At 48.2% G+C, this 27,662-nt stretch overlaps 1 protein-coding gene across 5 annotated transcripts in view; it reads left to right on the forward strand.

Annotated features, from left to right (window-relative positions):
* The window catches only part of raskol (Ras GTPase-activating protein raskol), a 264,298-nt gene that overhangs the window by 119,455 nt on the left and 117,181 nt on the right, over positions 1 to 27,662 (forward strand). For 2 of the 5 annotated variants that reach the window (XM_025300973.1, XM_011152691.3), the window contains exon 1: positions 4,619 to 4,910. The exons of the other annotated variants lie outside the window; for them this stretch is intronic. The gene's annotated coding sequence lies outside the window, so the exon portion shown is untranslated. Of the gene's footprint in view, positions 1 to 4,618; positions 4,911 to 27,662 lie in introns of those variants that run through there. 5 annotated transcript variants of the gene reach the window in all.

Consider the following 27,662-nt stretch of genomic DNA (forward strand, 5'->3'; position numbering starts at 1 on the left):
CGGCGTCACGGCAAGATAAAGAGATCGGGAGAATAATCTTCGGCAAGCTAAATTGGCAAAGTTACCGCGAACGGGAATTCCTTCGCCGTCGATCTCATTTATCAAGGGCTATCGAGCTCCGCGGCGAACTTTACCGCCGTTTTCGGACCGGCTAGTGATCTCTCTCCCTTCGAACCGCGCCAAAGTGCGCGCACGACCAGATAACTAATTTATACGATTATTTACGTACATATCGGCCGACCGGGATCGGCTAGCCGGAGCAATTTCTCGAATGGCGATCTGCAATGTTCGTTCCCTCGACCGTGAAAGTAGTCCTCTTCTAATCCGGTCTTCGACGCATCGTCATTGCCGGAGAAAAAGGAGAGGCTTCGTGACGCTTCATTCAATATTGATGGCAGCGAAGAATATATTGGACGTCGCCTATACGAGAGCGGATAATCTTGGCGGGCGCTCGGATATCGCGTTAATTATACATGTATCAACTCGCGGGGCACGACTTGGTCTATTTGCCTGCGAAAACCGACATTTGCAATCTCGCCTCTCCCTCCCTCGAGAACGTCTCGCTGCAACTTTAACGCTTTCCGCGGAAAAAGCGTACGCGAAAGTAAAATTCCGAGAAGGAAAGTCGACTCGTGTGGAATTCGCGTAAGCGAATCGCGTTTTCGCGTATCGCACGTGGGCGGCTGGCGATAATCGCGAGTATTCTTGCGCGATTTCGTTTTCCCCGAGTCCTTCTCTCGCGACGTTCCCGACAGCGCGGCATCCGCGACGCTAAAAATAATTTTCGCTCTGCAACCGTGGCACCGTCGTCGGTTCTCTCTCTCTCTCCTCTCTCTCCTCTCTCTCTCTCTCTCTCTCTCCTCCTCTCTCTCTCCATCGTACGCCAAGAGAGAAAGAAGCGGCGGTAAGTGATACCGGGGGAACGTGAAATCGGTTGGTAGGTAAAGTGCACGCCGACCCATGCGGGTTCGATGATAAACGACGTTGGTCCGTTCAACCGGCGGGAACGTTCACGTCACGAAACATATGTCGCTCTTCGGAATAACGAACGTATAATAAATGGCCCCGGGGGCTCTTAATGCGTGATTGTAAACGCGAGGAATTTGGCGTATGCGAACGAACTCGAAGTTGCGAGGCGACGCATAGCGGGAGGGGAGAGCCATCGAGTCAAAACTGACTGCGGAGTTATTTTGTCGAATTTTCGAGAGGGCCGCTTTGAACCGAGGAACTTTGACGCATTTGAACAAAGCAATTCGCGTTCTTTTTCACGTGCTTTTTCATTCTCGATGTAATGGAAATTGTGCGTCGCTTTTATGATAATGAACGAACGCGCGCGCGTGGACGGCCATCGACCGTGGAAAAATATCAACGATACAGCTGCGCTCGCGTTCAAAGCGGAACGGTAAGCGACGATCGGGCAATCGTAATTATATCTCGCACGCACAGCTGTGGCATGCGCACGCACGGGAAAATTAGCTGGCGTCCAGGGCGAGGAAATTGTAGTGATCGCGCGCGCGCGCGCGCGCGAGAAGTCGATCCTAGAGATCGATCCTATTAAAGTGGCGCTTTTGAAGGTCAAGCTGGCCGGCGCTTTCAAAAGAATGACGAACGCGCGAAAAAGCGAGGAGAAATTGTGTCAGCCGAAATAAATCAAATTTTCTCCTTCGACGCAAATTGCAGGCCGTCCCCGATGCATGCTAATCAACGTCGAGACGATCGAGTCGTGAACGGCCGCTCGGCTCACCGAGAAATCGAAAGTAACGCGCGCGTGTGTCGAAGATCGTCGTCTCCATCTTACGAAAAAAGAAAAAAATATCATTCTTTTATTCGCGCAGCTGAGATGATGTGACGCTCGACAAGATTTACTTCTACATCCGATTTTCGCTCGACGATTCCGTCCGCCGCTTTGAGTTTGCGCGCAAATTCCTCCTCCGTTTGAAATCGCACACTCGGTGTAAACCTCGGGGAACGTCACAGACGCCGACTTGTTTCCAATTTTTTATAGTTATTTATTATGTCAAAATATGAAGAAATCTGTTATCATTTTTAGCTTAAATTAATTTTTCAACTTTTTCGAAATTTTTCAAGTTTTGCACAAGCACACTATTTTATACATATTTAAAATAATATTTCTTAAAAATATATATATCTGATTTGTTGAAACTTGCACACACCGCATGTCGCCGATTATGAATCAGAACTATTTTGTAAAATTCAAAATGGCGGATCTAATATGGCTGATGTCATTGTTGAAAAAGTGTTCAGTTTTACGCTACATTCGACGTTGGGTAATCTTTCGGCTCACTATCCAGCGAACAAGCTCATTTTAACGTCCAAATCTGATGATAAAAGATGAACAAGAAATGAACAAGCAACTTTAGAAATTTCGAAAAAATTGAGAAAATCAATTTAAGCTAAAAATGACAACAGATTTCTTTATATTTTGACATTAAAAATAACTAAAAAAAGTTGGAAAAAAATCAGGAACAAGCGTCTGACGTTCCCCCGAGGTTTACTTGTAAGAGGCGGTCGTCCGCTCGCGATTTTCGCGTTATCAATAGCCGCAGGTCCGACGGCGCCTCCTCAGACAGTCGGAACATGCACTTCCATTGATTGTCTATCGCGACATTGATCCGCTTTCGCCGTCGCTAGCGCGTCTCGAAATTTGTTTTGGTAGAAACCGGTTGTGTGCGGTCGCGTCGGCGGCCGGCTTGCACTTTCGCACGATGCCACCTTTCCGCGGCGTCAGTGAAATTACGCCGATTTGACCTATACGAAGCCGCTAGCTCGCGGCTGATGTACGTCCCGTGTCACGCGTAGATCGCGCGCGAGATTCTATTAGAGAAGGGGCAGCGCGGGGGGAGTATCCGAAGGGACACGCGACGCGTAGGCGAATTCGCGAGAGGATACGCGTCGAATTTTTGCGCGACGATAGTAATCGGTAACAGAAAGTCGCACGACTTCCCCTCGCGTTCACCGTCGCGGTCGTACGCGCGATTTATAGGCGAGCAGAACCACGACGAATCGTAATTATAGACGTCCGAGCGCCGCGCCATGTTTTTCTTTCCATAGGCAGTGCGCTTATACGAAACGCATCGGCAACGATTATCTCGGTTAAAACAGATGAAGTAATGAAAAGCTGCTCGAGTCGAGCGACGCTTGAGGCTCCGTCCAGCGGGACTTGCCAATGATATCAGCACGCCCGATAAAAGAGCGTGCAATTTTAATATTTCGGCAAAATATTTAGCCACCGACATTCAGACGTGCGGCCTCGTTTCTACCAGACTCGCTTGCGCCGTCGAAATTGCGAAAGATGTAAGAGAGTCACCGTGCTTTCCGATTCACGCTTGATTCACGCACTGTCTTGTATCTCAAGTTTTAACATATATGAAATTTCAACGTTTGCAAAAAATAAACATATATATGTAAAAACATGAAAGTAACAATTTTCCTGTGCATGAATAAGTATCTCATAAATATTTTTAACATGATACGTTTAACTCTCATTGAAGATGAGAAATAATTATCAGAAATATTGCTTAAGAGAAAAAGAGATATTTTCTTCGTAAAAGCCATATTGTATGAAACAGTGGAGCTGCGCTCCTTTTTATCACTTTCTTGTTGAAAGTTACTCTATCTTCCTTTGACATGTAATAAGTAACAGATAGATAGATATATTATATTAGCACGAAAGTGGCCAAAGCGAATGCGTAAAACGAAACGATATAGTCTAGTGTTATTGCGATATATGTTGCATTCGGATGCGATTCGGAATGCACCCGCAGACAATGTTCGTGGATTCTCCACCTTGCGATATATTCGTCGCGTTTCTCCGAAGGAAAGTCAAATCGTGCTTACCACGCGCGGTAGACATGTCTCCGGTAAACATTCTATGGGGCCCCATGAACTCTCCAGCTGGGAGAGAGCGACAGAAGCGCACGTGTCAACGAGTCTGCTCGTTGCTCGTTTTTCCCTCCCGCGCCATCGTCACTTTTCGCTCCGTCCCCTTTCCTCAATCGTCGTGTCTCGTACCGTTCACCCTCCCTGCCTCTTTCCCTCTCTCTCTCTCTCTAACGATGCTCTCCCTGCGATCTCTCATTTCTGACCAGATGACTCGGCGCGTGCTCGGCTCGTATGTCCCACGATAACCGAGGGAGGAGAAGCTCCTAAATGCAGATTCAGGTCGCTTTGAATGGCGAACTGCTCGGAATCCACGATATTAACCGCGAACACGCCAAGTACTCCGCCAAGACGCGCACGAACGAGCGCTCGGCGAGCGGCAAGATGGCCGCGTAAACGCTGCATTTTCGCAAGCTTCATTCAAGCCGAAAAACGACTCGTCAATGCGAGACGGAAAGTGTTACGGCCGGCGCCGAATTTACCTCCACTTACCGTCGCCGGCTGGCGCGTCACAGGCGGGAATCAGCTGATCCGTTCTGGCGAACGAAGCAAAAGCGTCGGCTCGTCGCGCACGGCTCTGCGTGTGTGTGTGTATGACGGCGGTTTGCCGCGGCGCGACCGGAGCGCCGTGAAGGCAGCTGCGAGCGAGCGGAGGCGCGCGCGCGCGCGCGCGCACCCTCCTACATACGGCGGAATCTGCCGAGCGGCGGCAGTCCAGTTCCGATGTTCCCGCGCGGCGGTACGTGGCGATCGAGAACGCGCTCGCGGCGTGTGTTTTCGTCGGTTGCTCCGGTCGCCTCGCCGCGGTGTCCCGGTCGGCCCGCCGCGCCGGTCTGCCGAGCGTCGTCTCCTCGGCTAAACAAGTCACAACGGTCGTTACGCGAGAGTGTTACGCGAGTGAGCGATCGCGATTCCGCTCGCGACGACGACTACGAGGCCGCGGTGCAATCGAATTGGCACTCGCGACTGCTGTACTGCGAGGATCGTGTGCGCGAGCTAAGGACGCAGATGTAAGTGTTGTCTCTCGCCTGTGGCAAGCCGCCCGAAGCGGCCGGAGTTGGCGTCGATTCCGATGCATCGGCCGATCGAGTTGTTACTCGTAACAGCTCGAGGCGACAGTGTCGCGGAGTTTGGAGCTCGGACAGTCGTCGGAAGCGACGCCCGGTCTCTTCGAACGGCTACCGGTGCCTGAAGGTACTTCTTGTTCGGCCAGCACGCGTATTGGGCGAAATTCGCCAGGGGGATAGCACTCGCGGATAAAGTTCCGAAAAGCGCATCCCTCCGATTGGGCTCGATTGTTGAGCAAAGCTGCTTCTTAGCTCGAAAGTGAAAAGCCTTGAAGGATTTTTGGCGAAGCCCCTCCCCCGCACCCTCTCCAAAAACAAATCCTAACCTAACCTAACCTAACTTATTGTATCTTTATACATTTTTGGACATTATCGAAAAAGTTCTCTTAAGATTTATCACCTAGCCCAACTTAACTTATTATATCTGCATATATAATTGTGGTGTAAACATGTTGTAGGTTTTAAGGAGATCTTTTCAACAAGGCCCAATAAAAATGCGGAAAAGACTCTATTCTAAACAATTACCGCTATTTTACAACATAACGGCAAAAGTATTACATTTAGGTTGATAATACATCTGACCTTTTTTGTAGAACTTTTCAGAAGCTTTCTTTTTTGTCCGAAACATTTTTCTCTAAAATTAATATTTTCGAAGATATAGTAGAAAAACAGTTTAAACTTTGAGAGAGGAGGGAGGGAGGGTGAATAGGGCTTTGTCGTCAAAAATCCTTCTAGAGTTTTCATTTGCGAGCTAAGGAGAAGCTTTCCTCAAAAATTGAGGCCAAATCAGAGGGATGCGCTTTTTGGAATTGCCGGAACCCGCACTCGCGAACGGTAATTGACGGTTTCGCCGTTTGTCCACTCGGCGACGACATCGCCATTTTCTGCTTCACGGTTGAGATCATTCAAACCGCTCGGAGATACCTTCAGGCGCGAGAGATTCCGAAAGTTCGCGAAATTCAAGCAGTTTGAATGGCTCGCGAGCCGAACATAACCGAACGGCGGTGATCGGGTCTTCGTGTGGAATCGCGTACAGCCGATTGACGTTCGTAAATGAGCGATAGCTGCTGCTTAACCTAACCTAACCTAGCGTATGATTTCCAGAGAGACACTCGATATAGTTATTTACCAGCTATCGGTGACTCATTGCTCCGCGTCGTATTGTCCACACGAAGGTGGTCTCGCGTTCCCAACAACAAAGTTGAAGCAGTTCGAAGCGACGGTACGACGCTCCGGCGAGTAAAAGTGTATCGAGAAGCGAGTAGACGGCAGAATTAATTAATTCGTGCAAATTCGTACGTTATCCTTAAGCTGCATTATTGGGATGTCGTATTTCACTTGCATTTACCTATTTTTATATCCTGCCTTTTGTATCCTTATCTTACCACATCCGCCTTCTGATTAAGCAACGTTTCGCTATATTGTCTCAACTTTCACATTTCGTCTCTCGGTTCTCCTCCGAGCCTTGTCGGTGCAGTTTGCGGCTCTCTTTCCGATCTAGTTTCCCATCTTTTTCTATACGCATAAAAAAGCCAAAATGTATGAATAGCTCTCAAGAAACGGAAGCTGCTGCGATCATTACCATAATATCAATCTGTTATATATATATGTAGTTCTATAATATCGCGTCCTATTATATGTCGGCGAGATGACGTTTTATTCTTCATTTCCTCGCGTAGATTACGGCATTACTTTATCGCATCTCAATCTTCACTCGGCGATATCTCTGATGCAACTCGCGTCGCGCAAGACACACGAGAACGAGGTTTCTCATTCCTTACATTTTATTTACACAACGGCGTCGCGCCGCGCCTCGCGGGCTTCGTCTCGGCGTCGACGATGCTGCACTTTGTTCTCCGTTCTCGATCTGCGGAGAGCCGCTGACGCGGTTTCGAGCACGCGGGCGAGGTGACATGCGTCCACGGCGACTCTCTTCCTACGTGCGACAGATAGCCGGCGCGCGGAGATTAGGCCGATTAGGTTAGGTTAGGTTTCGTCGTGACTGCCAGCTCGTTCACGCGCACGCGAGTTCGGCTGAGAATCGCTCGGCTTGTTTACGCCATAGCTGTCAGTGAAAGAGTAACGATGCGCTCGACCCTGCACACCGCGCACGGGGGAGTGGTGCAGCCGCTGTATTGTGGATTTTTTCGACAGTCTCGGCGCGCGGGACCGACCGAAGGTTCTACAGGGTGGTCGAAATAAATGGCCACTCGAGCTTGATGACACTCGAAAATCACGAAAATTTAGGAGACCTCATGCGCGCGCGGGGGTCAAATTTCTCTCTCGGGTTTTCCGGGTTCGCGAATTTCCACGAGTAGCCGAAGCGTTTTTGTTGATTTTCTTTCTTTCTTTTTTTTTTTTTTTTTCACTAGTTACACGCGCCGCCAATTCGACCAGGACGAGAATGAGTCCATCTCCATGTCCGTGACTCCTTTTATTCCATCTGGCTCTACAGCGTTTTCCTAAAATTATTACGTGCCGGAAATCGCGAGTGAGCGCGGGAGGGAGAAGGGAGAGGCAATTGCGGGATCGATGGGCATTGTCGATAGCTAGGTAGCAATTGAGCTTCGTGGAATCTCGGCGGCGCGTGCAGCGCGCGTATAGAATCGCCGCGGAGCGAGCCCCGACCCTTTTTTGCTCTCCGCGGCCGTTCGATCGGAACGGCCATCTTTTGTGTCCGGCCTCTCGTCTTGTGTCGGCGTATGAAAACCTGTTACTCCCTATCGCGCGCGACTTCTACTTCGTCCCTTCCCGTATTTGGTCATCCGACGAGAGAGTGTCAACCCCTTCGCCATTCGTCCGCGCGGCGACGACGTAACGTCGGCGCAGGTTATCGGGGGTCCCCTTAATTATACGCCCGTATTATTCACTCGCGGACCGCACATTGTGCGGTTGTTTCCTTCCTTGGAATTCTTCCCCGACACGCACAGAGATGTTTGCGCCGGAACCGCAAGAAACGAAAGAAACGAACGTATGAAAACACGATCGGTCGAATCGTACACGGTGCTTTAAGCCTTATCTACAGTATGCTCTTTGCTTTCCGCGTCTCTTTCTCTTGATCTCTTTTTGACTCGAACTTTATGTCTCAAGCCAGGAAAAGATGAGGAATAAGAAACAGGAAGCAGAGAGAGAGAGAGAGAGAGAGAGAGAGAGAGAGAGAGAGAGAGCACGTATTGGAGATCAGGGACAACGCACGCACCGCTGCGGGTTACTCGTTTCATAATATTGCTGTTATTTCGAACAGTCCGTCGATGATTAGTCATTAATCAAGTCCATAAGCGCATTTAAATTAGCCATTAATCAAGCCCATAAGCTCATTTAAATTAGCATGATTACCTGTTACATCAGACATCAGTGATCACCGGCGAATTGTGTATTTGCATATACGCCGGCTGTATTTGTTTATCACGAGACGTGGTCCCGCGCATGACTTTCATGTTTGTCTCTGTATAATGTTACGATAATTAGTGTCGATCGCTACAGGGTTACGATGATTTCGAGAGGGAGCACCTCTCGAAAAAGTAATTTCAGAACAAGCGGGATCATCTAAATTTTAGAGGATTTTATTCTTACATATAATGGCCTCAAGAAGATTCCTCTAAGATTAAGAGAAAAATATTATAAACACATTATTCTTAAAGTTAGAGAGATTATGTATTATATGTATTACGTGTATAATGCAAATCTTATTGATTTTAATATAAATTTCCTTTTATATACAAATTATTTAATCTTTTTTAAGAGGATTATTATTCTTACTGTACTTTATTCTTACTGATTATACTAGTTAATTGGAATGAAATTAACTAGTTGTATGAAACATAGTTAAAAGAAAGAATATATTATTCAACTTCTTGCAACAGGCTATAAACCTTGTATTTGACCAAATCTGGGTAAATTATCCTCGTAATATGCTACAATAACACACGTACCTTTTTCAAAAAGCGTTCCGAATATTTTGACCCACGAACACATAGTTATTTCTTCGTTCATATCTGCTGGAGGTAGAGCATGACTGAACAAAAGAAGCCGACATTCAAATCAACATATTCCCCTTCATATAAGAGGAAAATTAATTGAAAACAGAGGAAAACAGAATAATGTGTCTAATAAATTTTAGATGAATGGTTCACTTTAATCGCTTTGTCGAAAGAGGAATCCTTTTTCTGTAAAAGGCTTCGCTTAGAATATGAGACTATGAGAAAAATCACTTTACAAATAGAATACTTTCTTTTGGATAAGAAAAAGAGAGAAAGAGAGAGAGGTGGAACGGAGGAAAGTAACGAAGAGAAATGAGCGAAGTGAAATATAAGGTAACGAAAATAACTGGCCGCACGGTATTACTATTACGTACGGCTGCAACGCGGCATGAATTACAGATATTAAAGTATTCGCTTTACAGCCGCGGCACACACGCATTACCGTGGAGGACATAACAATGACTGACCACACCTAAGCGTGACCCTGACAATGCGCGTCCGACGGTGCCGTCGAGACAATTCTACGTACGCGAAGCGCACACTCCCGTTCCTTTCTCCATTATCTAACCCGAACCTGTGTGTTCTCTTTCGCGAGGTTTCCGAAAGAAAGTCCCGCGGAAAGTCGCCTATTTTTATTAGCCCGGAATCGCGTCTGCGGGCTTTTATCGCGCACGTTCTCGCGAATAATCGCGAATAATCGCCTGCTGAATTTCACATCTCCGGGCTCGATCGCCAGCGAGCGCGGGTTTTTGCGCGACGGTCGTTGACGCGATATGACTTTTTAATACGCGATTTGTTTCGTCGTTGGGTGCGTCCGCCGCATTCGGGCATTGTTGGCCGTTTAATAGCCGTACGACGCGTTTATTCAATATGCATGGGGCGTGCGGTAAAAGGCAAACGATAAAAGGCAATTAAACGATCGTGACGCTACAATGTTGCTGTTGCCGGGCCACACACGGCATACACGAATCGTGTCTCGCCGTGCGACAGCACCGGTTATGTCGCCGTATCAGCGCGACACAGCGCGGATACAGGAGCCTGAAACATTTTCTCCTTTTTCTTTCCGTATCCTGCGCGATGCGACCTCGGGTCAATCGGGTTATGCTCCGCTCGATAATTAAACAAGCGCTTTCAAACGATACGCTCCCAGCCGCGCAAACGAACGAGGAAAGTCACAACGTCGTTCAGCCGCGAGAGCGAGAGAGAGAGAGGGGGGAGGGGGGAGGGAGAAATGGAATTCCCGTTGTAACGTTGCGTCGAATTATCCCATTATTAAACCACGCCGGGTCGAGCTCCTCTCACTCTCCCGGCCGTGTTTCTTCTTTTATTTTGAATTATTACGCTCGATCGGTGGCATTATTTCGACCGTCGCGTCCCATCGAAACGAACTCGTCATCGCAACCGTTTCGGCGAAACGTCATCTCCACTCAACGTCGGGCCGCGGCTCTTATCTACGCCGGATAGTAGATTTCGTCGACAGGGCGTCGCTTATTGGTAGTCGCGAAACGACAGACGCCGCGACGCATAACGTATTTCCTTGTACGTCAGGTTGCTTTTCTTCTCTCTCTCTCTCTCTCTCTCTCTATCTCTATCTCTATCTCTATCTCGTTCTCTTGTTCCTTCTGTTTACGGAATCAAGTGAAGCAACCCGTGAGTCAACCGTCGTTCAATTTATCCTGCTTCGCTTGTCGCTAGTGGAAACTTTGTGATAATCTACGAGTCGTGCATATTATAGGCGTACGTACACGTATCGACATTTCTGAAAGCGTAACTCGTGCGTGGTAATAAAAGTTTGTCGCGAGCGTTTCCTCGCTTTTACGCTCGTTCCCGCACGATTCGGTGGGGCGCCACTTGCTGGCTGTTGCTGTCGGGCGCCAAGAGAGAACGGCAGGTGCGAATCTGTCGGTGACAGAAATTCGAGTCACGCTTAAGCAGGTGCGGAGAACTTTAACGACACGTCCGTGTTTCGCTCGTGCTGGCGACTCGTGCCCGGCGGATCTTATCGGCGCGAGGGAGCCGCGAGACCGCTCTCGATAATCATTACGCCTCGAGATAGCGAAACGTTCGACGAAGTTTGGTAGCGTCCAAGAGCGGACGCGATAAGTCACGGCGGGGCGATTTCTTATTTTCGTAGAGCGCTCACGTGGCGATAGATAACGCCGGGACAGAAACCGGACGTCGCTTTGTCTTCATTGCCCAGCATCGCCTTTTAGCCGGGCGAGAGAGAGAGAGAGAGAGAGAGAGAGAGAGCAGCATAGTACGCGTGAGAAAATCACGCTCAACGACGGGCGGCGGGAGAACTAGGATAGAAAAGACAAATTTATAAGATGAAAGTTTCGCGAGTGGATCTTCGCGATTGTCTGCTCAATTATTCTCTTTTCGTTGCTTCCTCCTCGGCAACCTGCTCGCGGAAAAAGAATTAATAATACACACGTTCGAACGCGTGAATTATTAATTCGCTCAGCGGTGTTTTCATTTTTAATTTTTGCGTCTTGAAGTGCCGGTAAATGCCGTGGAAACTTCTCCGCGAAGCGAAAATTTTCAGCTAAATCCTCGTCTCGCGATTACCTTTCCTCACTTGCTCAATTATTCTTCTCTGCTGCTGCCTCTTCAAGAATGTAGCAGTGGCTTGGCGGCGAGAAGAAAGAGTTAATAGCATTCGTTCCTAGTAGATTTAATAGAGAGACTTAAATAGCGTTCGTTTTCTTAATAGTTTGCATTTTTAATTTCTTCATCTCGAAAGATCGAGTTCTGAAAGGCAGAGGTCTAGATCCTCGAACTAGATCCTCGTCCGCTTGATTACACTCGTTTCGCCGCTTCCTCTCTGGAGGCGCACAGCAATCGCTCGACGGAAAGGGAATTAATAATATTGTTTCATCTCGAACAGTCTCCATTTTTAACGTTTCCATCGCCGAGGATGGGAACGCCTAGCACTCTCAGAAGGCGGATGATATCACGTACTGCTTTAGATTTCTCCCTACGGACGCGCCCCGAGTGTGTATCCCGACTGCCTCGAGTTCGCGTCAGTCCGCATTGACGTTAATTTCAGTTCGGTGACCGTAAAAGCGATCTCTTTTGTCAATGTCGGCGCGGCGGCGTCCTTCGGACTGCTGCACGTAACTCACATTAAAACTAACTCCGCGTGCACGATCTCTCGTGACATGCGCGCGATTCAGCAAGTCTCGTGCCTCGTTGTGGCGTTATGACCACGTGCACGTCTCTAGTGAGATATAAAAAAAGTGTCCGACGGCGCGTACCGCCGATGAATCAAAGGATCCTTGAACGCGAACTTCGGATTCGCTCACATCGGACCGAAGTGAGTCCGAGGAAAATTGCCCGAATTGAAACGGCGAACGTTCTTCGAAGCGTGCGACGCGTCTCTCTTCACAAGACGCGTCTCGTCAGATAATTAATTGCTCCGTTGCATTCGAAAATTTTTTTACGATATGTAAACTAATTTTGAAAGATCGCGCCGCGAGAGAGTCCTCGATTTCTCCGGTCTATCCAGTCGTGGGTTGTCGCGCGCGAAGTTATTTTCCGCTGATTAAATAAAAAGTCCATTTTCACTCACGCGAGTGCGAGTTTCCCGAGTATCAGTCAATATTTAAATTGCTGAATATCGATAATTCTGTTTGCATAAAATCCGAGTGAAATTTATGCGCGAGATCGAACGAGACGAACGGACGAGCCGCGGCCGCCTCTGCAGCGCGGCAAGTATTTTCGAGAGACTCGTTTGCAGTAATTAATTATTCGCCTGTCGTCGATTGGCCGTGAAATAATTCCAGCAGTTACCGCGGACGCACGGCCACTTTGCGAGGTGACTAACGCCGTAATAAGAATTTGAATAATGCGACCATAACGGAGAGAGCGTCGAATGAAGAGACGACGACGACGCGCGCGCGCGCGCGCGCGCGTGCGTTAACGACCACACACTGCCGACGCGTTTAATTGTTAATGATTCCATCCACGGGACCCATGATCCACTTACCCCGGTTAAGACTCGCTCTCGCGTTATCGTCGCGAATGAGGCAGGATTACGGGCGAGTTAGCGTTAGAGCGAATGAATTACTCGGGGGGGAAAGGACAAAAAAAGAAGTCGCTGCAACGCGATCCGCAGGAACTCGCAGCCCCGCAGCGCCGTCGTACTTGGCGGCCTCGTTTCCGCGGCTTCTCCAGCGGATTTTACTCGCGACGAGTTTACACGGCGGGCGAACGTCGCGTTCGTGGTAGCACTCTCTCGTGCGAAAACACACGGGGAAAGAACATTCGGGAAGGAGCTTTAAAGCCTCTCCTGTTTCGCTCGCGTTTAAGCAGCTTACGAATGCCGCGTACTTCATGCGCGCGCGCGCGACCGGATCGTAAATTCCCCGACTCTATAATGCGTAGAATTTGCCCGGTGATTTAACGTCATAATTCCGAGACGTTATCTCGGGATGTTGTCGCGAACAACGTCGCGCGGAGACGCCTCGGAGAAACTGGCGGATGCGCCGGAATCACGAGTACCTGTTTCTTCCTTTCCTTCTGTTTTTTCTTTCTGCGGATTCTTGCTAAAGCTAAAGCGGGGCAGCGGCAAAAGCTCGACTGGAACGTTTAGAATTTATGCGTCCAATTGTATATAAATACGTAGCATAAATACGTAGCATTAAATTCTACGATGGATCCCCCGATTATTTTTGCATTGTTGAAGGCGGAGGGAGAGTTCCCTTCCAGGCAGTCCGCGTTTTTCCGAAAATCCTGTTTGTGCCGGTAAAGGGATCTTCTTGGCGGATATTTTGCATTTTTTCCTTTCACTCGCACCCCTCCCCTCTTCGCTTCGGCGCGGTTAGGCGTTCCGTACGCGCGGGACCCGCCTTCGAAACTTTCCTGCCGCGAACGGGACTGCATTGTCGCCTAATCGAGTCAGTGACAATTAGCAGACTCATTGAAATCGAGTTAGAGTCGAATTTACCGGCGCAGCGGAACAAATGGCGCGATATAAGCGGCCGGGAATTTCTCCTCGCTGATGAATGTAACTCTACGGCCGCGCGCGCTTTTGTCTATCGAGGACGAATTGTTCGCCGTTTATCCCATTAACATATTATGCCCCATCGTCCACCGTACGCGCACCAAGTCCAACTTGACTTGACAAAAAAACTCGCTCGAAGATCACTCGAAGATCATCGCTTCGCGCAGAGCCCTCCGACGATCCCGATCTCGCGCTTCGAGAACGTCGCGAATTGAACGCGCGACGGAGATTCTGTTTTCGAGCTCGAGTTTTCCAGGACGTCAAGAAACAAATACGCGCATGCGACAGAAATCGAGAATTTTCGGCCGGTCCTTTGTCGTAGCTTCGGCGGAATCATCTGCGATTTTCCGCGGGTTTTTTCCCAACAAATCCCTCTTCTCTCTCTCTCTCTCTCTTATCGCCTTGCAGAGTCGCACGTCCGCTTCCCCACGCTCGCGCCCGCTTTTTTCCCTTGATCCCGTGTCCTGCTCCTCGCGCCGCAGGAGTGCCGACAGTTATAAACTCCGGTAGCCCGGTAACGGAGTCGCGCATCGAAAGAAAACCTCGTCGTGGTTCTTCCCTGCTCACGAGACGCGTCCGGGCGTTTCTTTGAGGGCGTACGCGCCTGGAAAGCAACCTGTCCCGACGAGGATCGTCTTAGAGACAACGATCCGCCCCCTCCCCCCCCCTCTCTCTCTCTCTCTCTCCTGCTCTCTTTCGACGTGGATGATTTTTTCTTCTTTTTTTAAATTTTCCACACGGAAGAAGCGAGCGCGGTATGTGTGTGTGACAGCGAGGCGGATCGATCGATATCGCGCGGTTGTTCCGCACTATTCTCGTCGTTGGCGCGAGCGGCGCGCGGCCGAAGTACTTTTAATATCAAAGATAGAACCGTGCGCCGATAGAGTTACATGCAACAAAGTCCGACAAAGGGGCCACCGTGGTTCCTTTGACGTCTGCATTTTTTCCCGCGCCTTTTTTCCCTCCCGGCGTGCAGGGAATAGCCGCGCGAGAGTCGGATCGAGTCCGTCGTCTTACCGCCGGGATTCATAAGAGAACGAACGGTAGTTTATTTCGAGGCCCGATATGACGATAGGAGGAGATTATTTTCCTTCTCTTTCTCTTTTTCGTTTATTCTCATTCTCTCCTCTTCCACTTCCACGTGAGCGTCCCGAGAACGGAGCGATTTTACTCTCCGCGCGGTGAGGCGCAAAGTGGATGGAACTTAATAAGCGGGGTGACGTGTCTAATTTTTTCGAGACCGCGGGAGGGGCAAAGGGAGAACACGATTTAGAGTAGTCGACGACGACGACGACGACGACGATGGCGCGCGAAATATGCAAGTTCATTATGGCGGAACATTTTCTCACGCATCCGGGTGAAAAATTCCATGCGAGAAGTGGAGTAAAGAAAGATGAAATGGTGGCCAGCCGGGAAACAGGGGGACGGCGGGGAGAGTATCGCGCGACACAGGAAGCAGCGTGCGGGCGCAGGTAGTCGCGTCGTAACTTCCGGTGCGGATAAGGCGCGACAAAAGGGGAATCGTCCGGCCGTGTCGACGAAATAGATGCCGTTTTCACAATGTACTGAAGAGCGGATTATTTTTGGCGAGAGCGCCAACCTCATCTCGCTTCGGCCGAGACGTGATGATTTTCTTTTATTTATTCTCCCTCTTATTATTATTATTATTATTATTATCTTATTATTCTGTTTCCTCGCTGGAATCGAGCAAGATGTCGGCGTTTGAAAATATTCGCGGGCGAGAAGAATTGATAGGCGGAGAACCGTGTAATCTTTGTGCTGTTTTCTTCGAGAAAGTTCTCTCCCTCTCTCTCTCTCTCTCTCTCTCTTTCTCCCTCCCTCCCTCCCTCTCGTCCTCTTCGTCGCCAAGGCCATCTCATTGTGAACCCTCGCGCTGCCAATTAGAGTAGAAATGTATCGCCCGTGGGTATTTCTACAGATTGTCACCTTGCAGTTTTATTTAACACCGCGCAGTTTTATTAATAGAACACGCTAATATAGCGCTCACCGCAGGGTTGATTTAACACGATTAAACTCATCCATCTATCCGCTCGATCATTAAATCGGCTTATTAAACGTCATTAAATTACGCGCCATTACGATGTTGTAATTAATTAGTCCGATAATCGAAATTGCATAGTTAAGCGTTAACGAGCGTGGGACACGAGCGTGGTGATGTTATCGTACGCGATGACGTTAAAATAAAAGTAAGGACGACATTTTAGTCAACGTAACGGCTTCGAAATATAATACATCTCTCCGAACGATTAAAATAGAGCACACAGAACGAGTAGTTTCATCCTGTGATTTCATAGCCTGTAAAAAATAAGACAAGTTGTTGAAAGATCACATTTGTATAAATTACATTTAATTAGAAGAAATTAATATCATATATCAGAGGAAGGGAGTAAATCAATAACAATAAGTATCTCACTTATTGTATAATTATCACGATATAATTATTATGTAATTATCACGAACGATATAAAAGTTTTTTAGCCATTTTTCCCTGAATGAAAGCGCGTTCGTGTGTATCCTCGGAGGCTCATTCACAGTGCCATTTACGTCCGCGGCAAAAATCCAACCGCTTTTTTTAGTCTCCCGCGTCGTTTCAGCCGCCGACAACTTTTTCGAGTGCACGCGCTTCTATTATTCAATCGCGAGTCTGGTGTTCGCAGCTTCTCTCTTTTCGCGCGAGAATCTCTCCTCTCTCTCTCTCTCTCTCTCTCTCTCTCTTGTTCTCTCTTTCTCCCTCTCCCTCCCGCCCTCTCTTTTCCTCTTAGACAACTCGCACAGGGAGAGATGACCCAATTCGATCGTTAACTCTCACGGCGGCTCGCCATTGTTCCCTGATTTCCGCTCTTCTCCCGCGACTTCCACCGTGTCGACAAGGTGGAAATGAATGGAAATAGATGCGAGGAGAGGGTTCGTTGAAGGAAGGAAGGAAGGAAGGGAAGAAGCTTTGTAGATGCCGTACTACGGTGCACCGAAGTTTTCGGGCGAACTTCGAGTTCTTCGGGCGTCACTGCTATAAGTTTCCCTCCCCCCTTTCCCCTTCTCTCTCTCTCTCTCTCTCTCTCTCTCGCTGCAGTGTTCCGCTTTTGCGTTGTCTTTTTGCTTTCGATGACATAAAAGCATCGCCGTAGGAACCCGCTGGCTCGACACCATTTTTCCGAGCCGCTCCCGAGACGCGTATATAGCACATACACGACACGGTGCCCACCTACCGTGCAATCGCGGTGCATGTCGTGGAAACGGGTCGACCTAACGGATTCGTTGAATTTGTCGCGCCGCAGTTTTTGCGACAGCGAGCGTTCCGAGAAGGATCGAATCGCTCGCTCGTTTCGCGATTGTTCGTGCGCCGCGCGCGCGTCCGCGTCGCCAACTTTCGCGCGAGGTAATGTATAAATTATTCCGCAAAAAATGAGAGGCGCGAGATGCGATATTTGGCACGCTAGTCGCACATCCATCTCACGAATTAAGTCGGCAATTAATTAGGAACGCGCACCGTGGCCGATGCCCGCGGAAAATATATCAAATATGTTGGGGTCGCCAAATTGAGAGAGCTTTCTTTTCATTATCATCGAGAGATCTTTTTCTCGCCCTCCTTCTCTCTCTCTCTCTCTCTCGCTCTCTCTCTCTCGCTCTCTCTCTCTCTCTCTCTCTCTCTCGCTCTCTCCTGTGTGCACTCGTATGTATTATTTTGTTTCATTTAATCTACATCGCAAGAGGACTATCGCGCGCGCGATCCCCGAGTGATTTCAATTAAGTGGCCGTAATTGCCAACGAGAAGATTGATAAGCGCGAACGGACGAGTAATCGCGAGAAACTTGCGATTTAGTTTCACGCGAGCGGCCGCATCGATTTATCGTGGCGCGCGCGCGCGCGCGCGAGTCAAATAACGAAGTTGCGCGCGCGGCTTTGACAGCCAAACAAAAGGGACGATGACGTCAGCCGCCGCTTGAAGTCACTCCGACACGATGAGGCAATTAGAAGATTAGATTATTCGCGCTCGGGCTTACATTGATGAATTTTCATGAGTTTTCCTTCGCCGACCTGTCTGCGCCGCAACGCGATAAACTTTGCTCGAGGACCATGACAGGAGCGACCTACATTCGGCGGTAACGCGTCTTTAAACCTCGCACTTTTTCTTCTCTTTTCTTCACAACCAGCGTGTTATTCTTCGGCTTAGCCGAGCCGTATTATCGATGCGTCACTTTCGACAAACACGTTATCGGACGTATTGTTATCTCATCCGTCTCGCGTGCATTTGCAATCGTATCGAGTATTTTCAGGCGTTTAGAACACTTTTTGAAGGACGCAGGCATACGAAAGTGAAAAGAGGTACATTTTCAAGTCGCATGTTTCTCACGTGATAACCTTCCGCGTACACGACGATGCGGAAATGTGACAGTTCCGTTGATTTGAGGAAAAATCGTTTACTGAAGATTCCGCGATCTCGCCTTCGTGTTTCACGCGAAGAGTCTCCATCGATTGTCGATTCGCGGCGAGATCATTCACACGTCGTCATTGTTTTCCGCAAATTCAAGCCCGCCCACACCGGGAGAATCCAGGTATCGGGAACTCGCGCGCGAACTGTGTCAAATGATAAATGACCGCGGACGTTTAACAAAGTTCGCGGAAAATGATGTAGCGACGTCGCCGAACGAGAGATCAGCAAATACGGTGGGAAACGGCGGAAGTTTGTTAGGAACTTGCTCTGCAGACGTATAACATTGTTTATCATCTACCGTGACGCGGGATTAACTTCCGCGATAACAACGACAAGTTTTCCGGAAGTTGGAGTCCCGGGACAGGAGGGGGAGGGGCGAAAAGGAAGGGTCGCCTACGCGACTAACTCTCTTTCGCGCTTAATTGCTATGAACGCACTTGCCGCGGAGAGCTTGGGGGGGGGAGGAGGAATTATTATTATTTATATGACGAACGGAGTCGCGAGCGATCGCGACGAAACACGTCGTTTTTTAACGATTGTCACCGCTCGGATGAATTTCGAAAAAATGCTGTTTAATTTTAAACGTTAATCAGCGCGCGCTTGCTTTCTCCACGAAAGCGATAGAAAATTCATCTCCTTAAAATAACCGTGAGCGCACGCCTCGTTTGCTCGTGTCTTTTTTGCGTCTCTAACGATCTTCGTGCCATTATTTTTATCGCGATGCGTTAAGAGGTATGGGAGAAGGACGCGAAGTCTCTACCGATGTGAATCTGGCAAGCAACTTGATAAAAAAAAAAAAAATCGCAATACGGTTCGATTGTACTTCGTTTGTACCTGTTCGTACTACTTTTCCCATTTGATCCTGTATTTCCGGTTCCTTTGAAGTACAAACCATTCGAAGAGAGATGCAAACGAGTACAAACGATTCTCTTTCGGATGGCGCGTTGGCCGTTTTCGGCCAACTTATACTTGGTTGCTGGTTATTTTTCCCCCTCTCCCTATCTCTTTATTCTTTGAGGTACAAACGAAATAAAAAGTAATACAAACAGATACAGACAAAGTACAATCGAACCGTACTTGAAAATTTTTTTTTGTATCAAGTTTGCCAGGTTCACATCGGTGAAGTCTTTTGCGAGGTGCACAGGAGACTGTTATGTGTCTCGTGCAACTTCGGTTGTACTTTCGGATCGCATTTGTCGTTTTTAATGAAAAATTCGAGTTTGATGATATAATCAACATACCGTTCGATCGTTTCTTGCACTCTCCCTTCGCTCGATGTGACAGGCTGGACGCGCTACGTGTTTGAGTCCGAGATTTTACGCGCGCCAATGAGCCGCGTGGCCCGGGTCGTTGAACTTTCCCTACGCCGCTATCTTTTCGATTCACGACCCTCGTAATCTCTAAAACTCCAAGATGTGCCTCACGTCCTGTGTTACGAGCGCGACGAATCACATCGTAAAACTTGAATGATAGAGAATCGGGCGTTGAAAAATGCTACCGATAATTTCACTTGACAGACTCAGCCCACACCAAGTAGGACACGTAATTCACGGGGATCTTAAGGGTCATTGTAAAAGTTACTCTCGCGTGTGTTCGTCGGGGATACTTTTGTAAGAAAATACTCGTATTTCCTTAAAAGATACCCGAAGCGCGCGCGTGCCGAGAAAGTCGCGCTTCCGCGCGGCCGGGGCGAAGCCCGTCGCATCGAATTTTGACCCGGCTCCTCTTGCCTGAATTAAGGAAATGTCTAACTCGGTAGAGAAGTGGCGAGCGTGCGCGATAAATCCAATTGCGCGAAATTGCGTAAAAGGCAGTCCAGGCGGTTCATTAGCCAAATACAGCGGACGGGTTGCGCGAGGAAACCTGGAAACGCTGTCCGATACTCGGCTGAACTTTATTACACATCTCTCTCTCTCTCTCTCTCTCTCTCTCTGCCCCCTCTCCCACTTTCCTACAACTCCTCGCTCCCTCGCGATGGAAACTCTTAATTGCGACGTGAGCTCACGACTCTGCCGCCGACACTCTGCTTTCCTCCGATTGTGTCGGCGCGTCATTGCGAAATTGTAGCGCGCGATTCTTACGTAACCGAACACCTGCTGCTGCGTCTCGCGTGTCTAACAAGAAAGAAGCCCCTCCCCCTCCTGCCCTCTTAACCCTAACGTAATAGTGCTTTAATTAACAGGAAGCGCTATTAATTAGCACGGGTGGATGATTTTCTTGGTAAACAGCGCCGCGGCGGCGTGTCGTAGCGCTTTCCGAGATTAATTCGGCTTCGACGGCGGACGGTGTAGCCACTGGCGCACTTGAAAAACTTGTTAGCTTCTCGCCGTATACGTGAAATATCGCTCTCGCCGGCTGCTTTCAGGAGATTGGGTCGTAAGGTCGAAGCTGAGACTACAGTGCCCGCCCGATGTGACGTCCTCGCCGCCGCGGCAACGCAATTTCGAGCAATGCCGTTCTCCCGCTTCCTGGGAAGAGACACAAGTCGATAGAGAATCCGGCCGAAATTCATGTCGGAATCAAGTCGAAGTCACGCGGAGACGAACGATCGATTCGATATCTCGAAGATCTCCTCGCGGTATCCGAAAGACGTCTGGTCGTTATTCAACCTAGCGTCGCTTACATGCTACGAGCTCTTCGCCGGAGATGCCGCTTTCCAGCGGACTTTTCCTCGCTGCAAAGGCGGGGGGAAGAGGGGGGGTGGAAATTTCGCGAGTAGCCGCGACTCCTTCGCGTAAGCGGAACTTTTACTCTTTTGATTCATCCCTCCCGCTCTCTCGCGAAAGAAAGCACTTTCCGAGTCGCCCGCGCGTTGTTGTGCGAGCGCGCTCGTAAATCCGCCGAACTGCGGCGCCCCGTAAATCGCAATCGTAATTTTCGAGGGCGGGCGAGAGAGAGAGAGAGAGACCCGGGGTGGAGGGGGGAGGAGGGAGGGCTGCCCTTAACCCGCCCGGCGATAAGTCGCCGCTGCGGGCCGCGATAAATCGCGCGCTCGAGTTTTCACCGGAAGCGCGCGAATTCGCCGCACAGTGCGCGATTACGTAAAGAATTCATTCCGTGGCGTGTTGCGCGCCGAGATGAGATCTGCAGGCCCCGTTCGTCCCGATCCCGGGGAGGGAGGGAAATGTAGTATCGGGGCAAGACGGGGCGACGTTCCCGCACGTGCGAGCGCGGAAGTGAACTCGGGCGCGCGAATAAATCTCTTCCAGCTGCGAGGCGAGTGAGCGAGCGAGCGAGCGAGCGGGCGCGTGGCGCATTCCTTCGTCGTCGTCGTGAATATTCGGTTCCTCCCGGAGTAGCCCGCGATCCTTTATTCGATTCTCTTGCCGGCGGCCTCCCGGCGAGATTGATCGATCTCTCCGCGCGGCGAATTGATAAATCGTGCCGCCGAGTGCCGCGTTTTATTCGCAGCTTCCGCAGCGACGATCCGCGTCCAGCGCGACGGAATATGGGAGACATTGTCCGCGCTCGTTGTCGCGGAAACGACCGGAGTTTTATTGCTCCGACAGTCCTCGACGAAGCTTCGCACGTCGAAGTTTCGCAGACGCGGTCGTCGGACAATAGCGGCTGCGTGGTGTTTCGCGAGGAACTGTTCCGCCGGTGAACTGACGTGACGATGGTCGCAAAAAAAGAGATAAGCAAGGAAAGAGAGAGAGAGAGAGAGAGAGAGAGTAGTCGGAAAAATCGCAGAAATTCTTCCGCATAAAGACCGTATCACACTAGCAACTCGCGATTGCGGCTACGGCTGCGATTGCGATTGCGATTGCGATTGCGATTCTTCCTCGACCAATCAGAAAGCAGCGACTGTCGTTTGGACGGCTGTCCATTTTTTCGAGTCGCAGCCGCAGTCGCAACCAATCACAGAACTCCGTATAATCACGTGACGCGCTCGTCATAATCACATTTATTTAATAGTACGTAGAAGTCGGTGATCATTAGAATAAGATCATATCTAGTGTTGTTTTATGTGTTACATATTTCTTTTTTGAATGTCAAAACAATTTTATAAGGAGATAGACTATTATTTAGCAGATCTTGTCGAATGTAAGGTAAATACATAGAAAAGGGTGCACCTCATCGATTTTTTTCACTTTGAAATATGTTATAAAGGATGAAATGCTGAATGACTTTTCCTAATACAATTATATGGGGGTCGCTTATAGTTTCTGAGATATTTGACTTTAAAGTTTTATAATTGTACGTTGAAGTATGTTTGAAGTAGACAAGCAGTTTTCATTCACTTCAAATATAGGAAACAGTACATATAAGCGGGAGAGGGATTCCGCCCCTCCCTCGTATCCCCTCCCCAAACAAATCCTAACCCAACCTAACTTATTGCATCTTTATATATTTTTGGACATTGTTGAAAAAAGTTCTCATAAGATTATCACCTGGCTCAACTTAATTTATTATAATATCTGCATATAATTAGGTGTTGTGGCTTTTAAGGAGATCTTTTCAACATCGTTCAACAATATATAAAGATGCAGTAAGTTAGGTTAGGTTAGGATTTTTTTAGGGAAGGGGGTGTGGGGGAGGGACGGGGCCCTGTACTGTTTCCTATATTTCTATGTATACACTATGTTTGGATTAACTGTTTGGATTGTACTGTAAACAACATCAGCTTATGATATCTGGAATTTAATTCCAGGATAATCAAAATTCCAAAACTTTAAAATCAAATATCTCGGAAACTATAAGCGACCCCCATATAGTTGTATCAGAAAGTCACTCAGAATTTCATCCTTTATAACATATTTCAAAATGATAAAAACCGGTGAGGTGTACCCTTTTCTATATATTTACCTCTACTTCAAATATACTTCAATGTACAATTATAAAACTTTAAAGTCAAATATCTCAGAAACTATAAGCGACCCCCATATAATTGTATTAGGAAAAGTCACTCAGAATTTCATCCTTTATAACATATTTCAAAATGAAAAAGATCGGTGAGGTGTACCCTTTCCTATATATTTACCGAATGTAAACCCCTTCTCAATCGTATCAAATCCATATTCATATTGCAAATGCTCTTGCAATGTTAACAGTATTTAGCCGCAGCCGCGATCGCCAATCGCAGGTGTGATTGGAAAACCAGAAATCGCAGTCGCAGTCGCAGCCGCAGCCGCAGCCCCGCGAGTCGCTAGTGTGATACGGTCTTAAGCCGCGCGACATTTTCCCGCGTTACTCACTGCCTCGCGAACAGGAAAAAACTCGCGTTCACTCCGTTTTTCGACGCGCCGCTCCGACGAGGCGGCGCGGCGATCGCCCGTCGACTCGCGTGGTTTCGCGCCGTATCGTCCGTTCACCGTTATGATGGCGAATTTAATTGAATGAACTCATCGCGGTCTCAATTTAGGCAAACTAACGACGCATGAAGTTGCCCGAGCATCCGCTTCGGCCTCACCTCGAAGCGCTCGTCGCGCTGCGGGCTTGACTTTGAACGGCCGTCTGCGTGTGTAGGCCGCCTCTTCTTTTCGTCTTGTCGAATTCAGGCTCCGTGAAACGTTGGCGCGATGCGCCTCGCAACGTTAAAAATACCTATCATCACGCAACGCGAAGCACAAACACCGCATACATAGACACACACACACACACACACACACACACATATCGGTCGATCGACCGGCCGACTTTCTCCCACGCCACCCGGTCGTTTTCCCAATTATCGCGCTTGAATAATCCGTTTCGGAAGGGCTTTAAAGGGCGCGCGCTCTTCTTCGCCGCTTGTCACTTGGTTATTTAGAATTACACGGCACTCACGTCAGTTCGCAGCGGCACAAAGCTAGCCAGCCTGCCGGGCGCTTCTAAACGTTGCCGACGAGATGCATCTCAGACGTAAGCTTGGTGGTAATTTAATTTTCCCGCTCTCCTCTGTCTCGTTTGTCCATGCCGACAGGTATTTACGGCGAATAAGTGCCTTTGAGCATTCCAACTTGACCCTGTTTTACTTATTTATTATTTCTACATTTCCTCCTTGTACACGCGCTCGTTTCCTCGCAAGTAAACCTCGGGGAACGTCACAGACGCCGACTTGTTTCCAATTTTTTATAGTTATTTTTTATGTCAAAATATGAAGAAATCTGTTATCATTTTTAGCTTAAATTAATTTTTCAACTTTTTCGAAATTTTTCAAGTTTTGCACAAGTACACTATTTAAAACAATATTTCTCAAAAATATATGTGTCCGATTTGTTGAAACTTGCACACACATGTCGCCGATTATGAATCAGAACCATTTTGTAAAATTCAAAATGGCAGATCTAATATGGCTGATGTCATTGTTGAAAAAGTATTCAGTTTTACGCTACATTCGACGTTGGGTAATCTTTCGGTTCATTATCCAGCAAACAAGCTCATTTTAACGTCAAAATCTGGCAAAAATGAACAAAAAATGAACAAAAACAGAATAAACAAAAAACTTGAGAAATTTTGAAAAAATTGAAAAAATTAATTTAAGCTGAAAATGATAACAGATTTCTTTATATTTTGACATCAAAAATAACTATAAAAAATTGGAGACAAATCGGCGTCTGACGTTTCCCCCGAGGTTGTCAGATCGCGGCACCGTAGAATTCCCGAGTCCGAAATAAATCGCGGGGACGAATTTGCGTTTGATTGCGGCTACGAAATTCGAACGTCGCGAGTCTTGGCACGATCGCAAGATCGAAATTAATTAGCTCCTGATCGTAACATCGCACCAATGCGTGTAAAATCCTCTAAAAAGGCCAGTGCATCTCGTGCTCGTTCGGACGGATCTGAAAGTCACGAAGCGCGCGGGAGCGTGCCAAGAGATTCTCAAAGTGTTCGAACTAGACTTTGACCGACGAAGGCGCGCGAGGCAGAAACGCACGACGAGAGACGTCCGTCTCGTCGGCGCTCGTAAACTTCGCGCGTCTCGCGTTGCCGAGTTACGCGAGTTTCACGGATCGTGATTTCCCCGCGACTTTACGGGCGCACGTGATGCGTCTTCCTCCTCCTTGACTTGCCGTTACCGTTCGCCGTGATACCGCGGGAGAGGCTTCGCAGAAGTTTATCTCTCTCTCTCTCTCTCTCTCTCTCTCTTTCTTATCGCCCGTGAATCTCAGGAAGAAGAGCTTCTGAGGAAGGAGTTCTCGTATATCGACGCGATAGATTAGGTCCGATGAACTTGGGAGAGGTCGGACTTGAGGTTGCCCAGAGGACTCTTGAAGATCGCTACACGCGCCGCGGACGTCTCGTGTTAGAGTAGAGAGATATAGCGAGACGACTTAAAATAGAGCGGACCCGAGACGCTGACCAAACGAGGGGCTTTCGGTGGGAGGAACCGGAGGGGGGACAGGCCTAACGAGATATCGGCGAACGTTCGCGAGGCGCAGAGATCGAAAGCTCGCGCGAGTTAGTCAACTTCACCCGTTCGGTCGCGTTTATATGTCGGCGAATTTTGACGCGGTCGCAAAGACATAGATCCAACTAGAAATTTATCCCATGGTCCTGATCAGGTTAACCTCATTTGGACATCAGGTCCCAATAAGGTAATACTATCGGGTCCTAGTAAGTCATGTAACGCAGCGTGGATATCAGGACCTTAGTAAGGATTCATAGTCAGGTCCTTATTGAGTTACCTTATGGAATCCTTATTACGTTTTCTTTTTTTTTTTTTTTTTCAAATTATGGCTTCTGATTACTCGCCACGGCTATATTGGATGATGACATTAGAAATAAGAAATGACACGCTGAGAATTCTTTCATGTCATTCCCAAATAAAAAGATATTTGCGTGAAATAATATTTTAGATCGCTCGAGCATACTTGTAAAATGTTTCGGAAAAGAAACATAAAATGAATATCATAAGATCATTAAGTATCACAAGGTGACAAGACATAAAGTAGTGTTAAAGAGAAAAGTTGCATGTCGCGTTAATTTTACAACTATTTATTGACTGCTAAAAAGAGGATAGTTGCTATAGCATTTTACAAATATATTCAAGTGATCTGAAATGTTTTTTCAATGCAAACATCTTTATATTTGGAAATGATACCCAAAAATTGTTTTGTTAAAACTCGATAATGCCAATCATATTAGGTACAATGAATAAGATCCCGACAAGGACCTGATTAACTGAACCATATTATATCATACACTAGGTTGGTACATTAAGGTCCTAATATGGACCCAATCATTATAACCTTATAAAGATCTTCCTTACTCATTTGCCGTTAGGACATTATAAGGACCGACTTACTTAGGATTATCTTTTATTCATTCTATTCGCTCTATTCATTCTATTCATTCTATCAGGTCCTTATCAATGTTAGGTGAACCTGATCAAAATTTCTAGTCGAGGACATGCTTATTCTTACTTTTATGATGCAACGCGGCTTCGTTGATTAGTGCAGCGTCTGGGAAAGCGGCTCGTCCGCGATATTGCGCGGCAGCTTTCTCACCGTTAAAAGAAACGAATGAGCGTCGGTTGTCACCTGTGAGGCTTCGGGCGCGATAAAAAGAGCGTCGATTACGAGAGCGATAAAGCCGCGGTTCATATCGGGGAACGTCACTCACGCTCGACAGGCGGCGTTTCGCGCGGAAATGCTTCGTCTCCCTCGCGATCGTAAAATATTATGATCTCCCTCGGCGATCTCCCCGCTGGTTTGCGCGGCTCGGCTCAGCGTGGACACGGACGTACTTTTTACGGCGAGCGTGTAAGGAGAGAGACAGACAAGGATAGAAAAAAAAAGAGAACGGATCGCTCGTTCCTTCGCGATGGAGATTTATCCGCAAACGCGCAGGTATCGCGAGAAGTACAAGCGATCCGCGTCGCGATGACGAACGATCAAAAGGAGATTAAATCGAAAGCACGGCGTTATCGCACCCCAGAGTTTGCGCGTCACGCTGCACTGAAAATAACCCGCCTCGCGCATCCCCACAGCAGATGCTTACGGTGCGAAGCTGAAATATGCTCGCGCCCCCGTTTTCCGTCCGATCCGTTTCGAAGCGCTCTCGCCGGCGCGAAGCGCGAAGCGATGCGTCACGTGTCGGTAGTAATTAAATTTCGTTTCCGGAAACGCGCAACGTGCAATTTTGAAAATCTATAGAGTAACGGAGGAGGCACCTGCGGCCGCATATCCTCTGAATTAACTTGGGTCGCGTCCACGCGGTATATCCCCTCCTCCCTCGCGCGAGTCGCGCGAGTCAAGTCGCAAGAACGGGGAAAGCGATAAGCGCGCGATCGAATTGTTTTTCCACGTTCTTCTTCCGTGTCTCTTCCCACCCAA

Source organism: Harpegnathos saltator, unplaced genomic scaffold (genome assembly GCF_003227715.2).
Source record: "Harpegnathos saltator strain DR-91 unplaced genomic scaffold, Hsal_v8.6 scaffold393, whole genome shotgun sequence".
NCBI classification, from domain to species: Eukaryota; Metazoa; Arthropoda; class Insecta; order Hymenoptera; family Formicidae; genus Harpegnathos; species Harpegnathos saltator.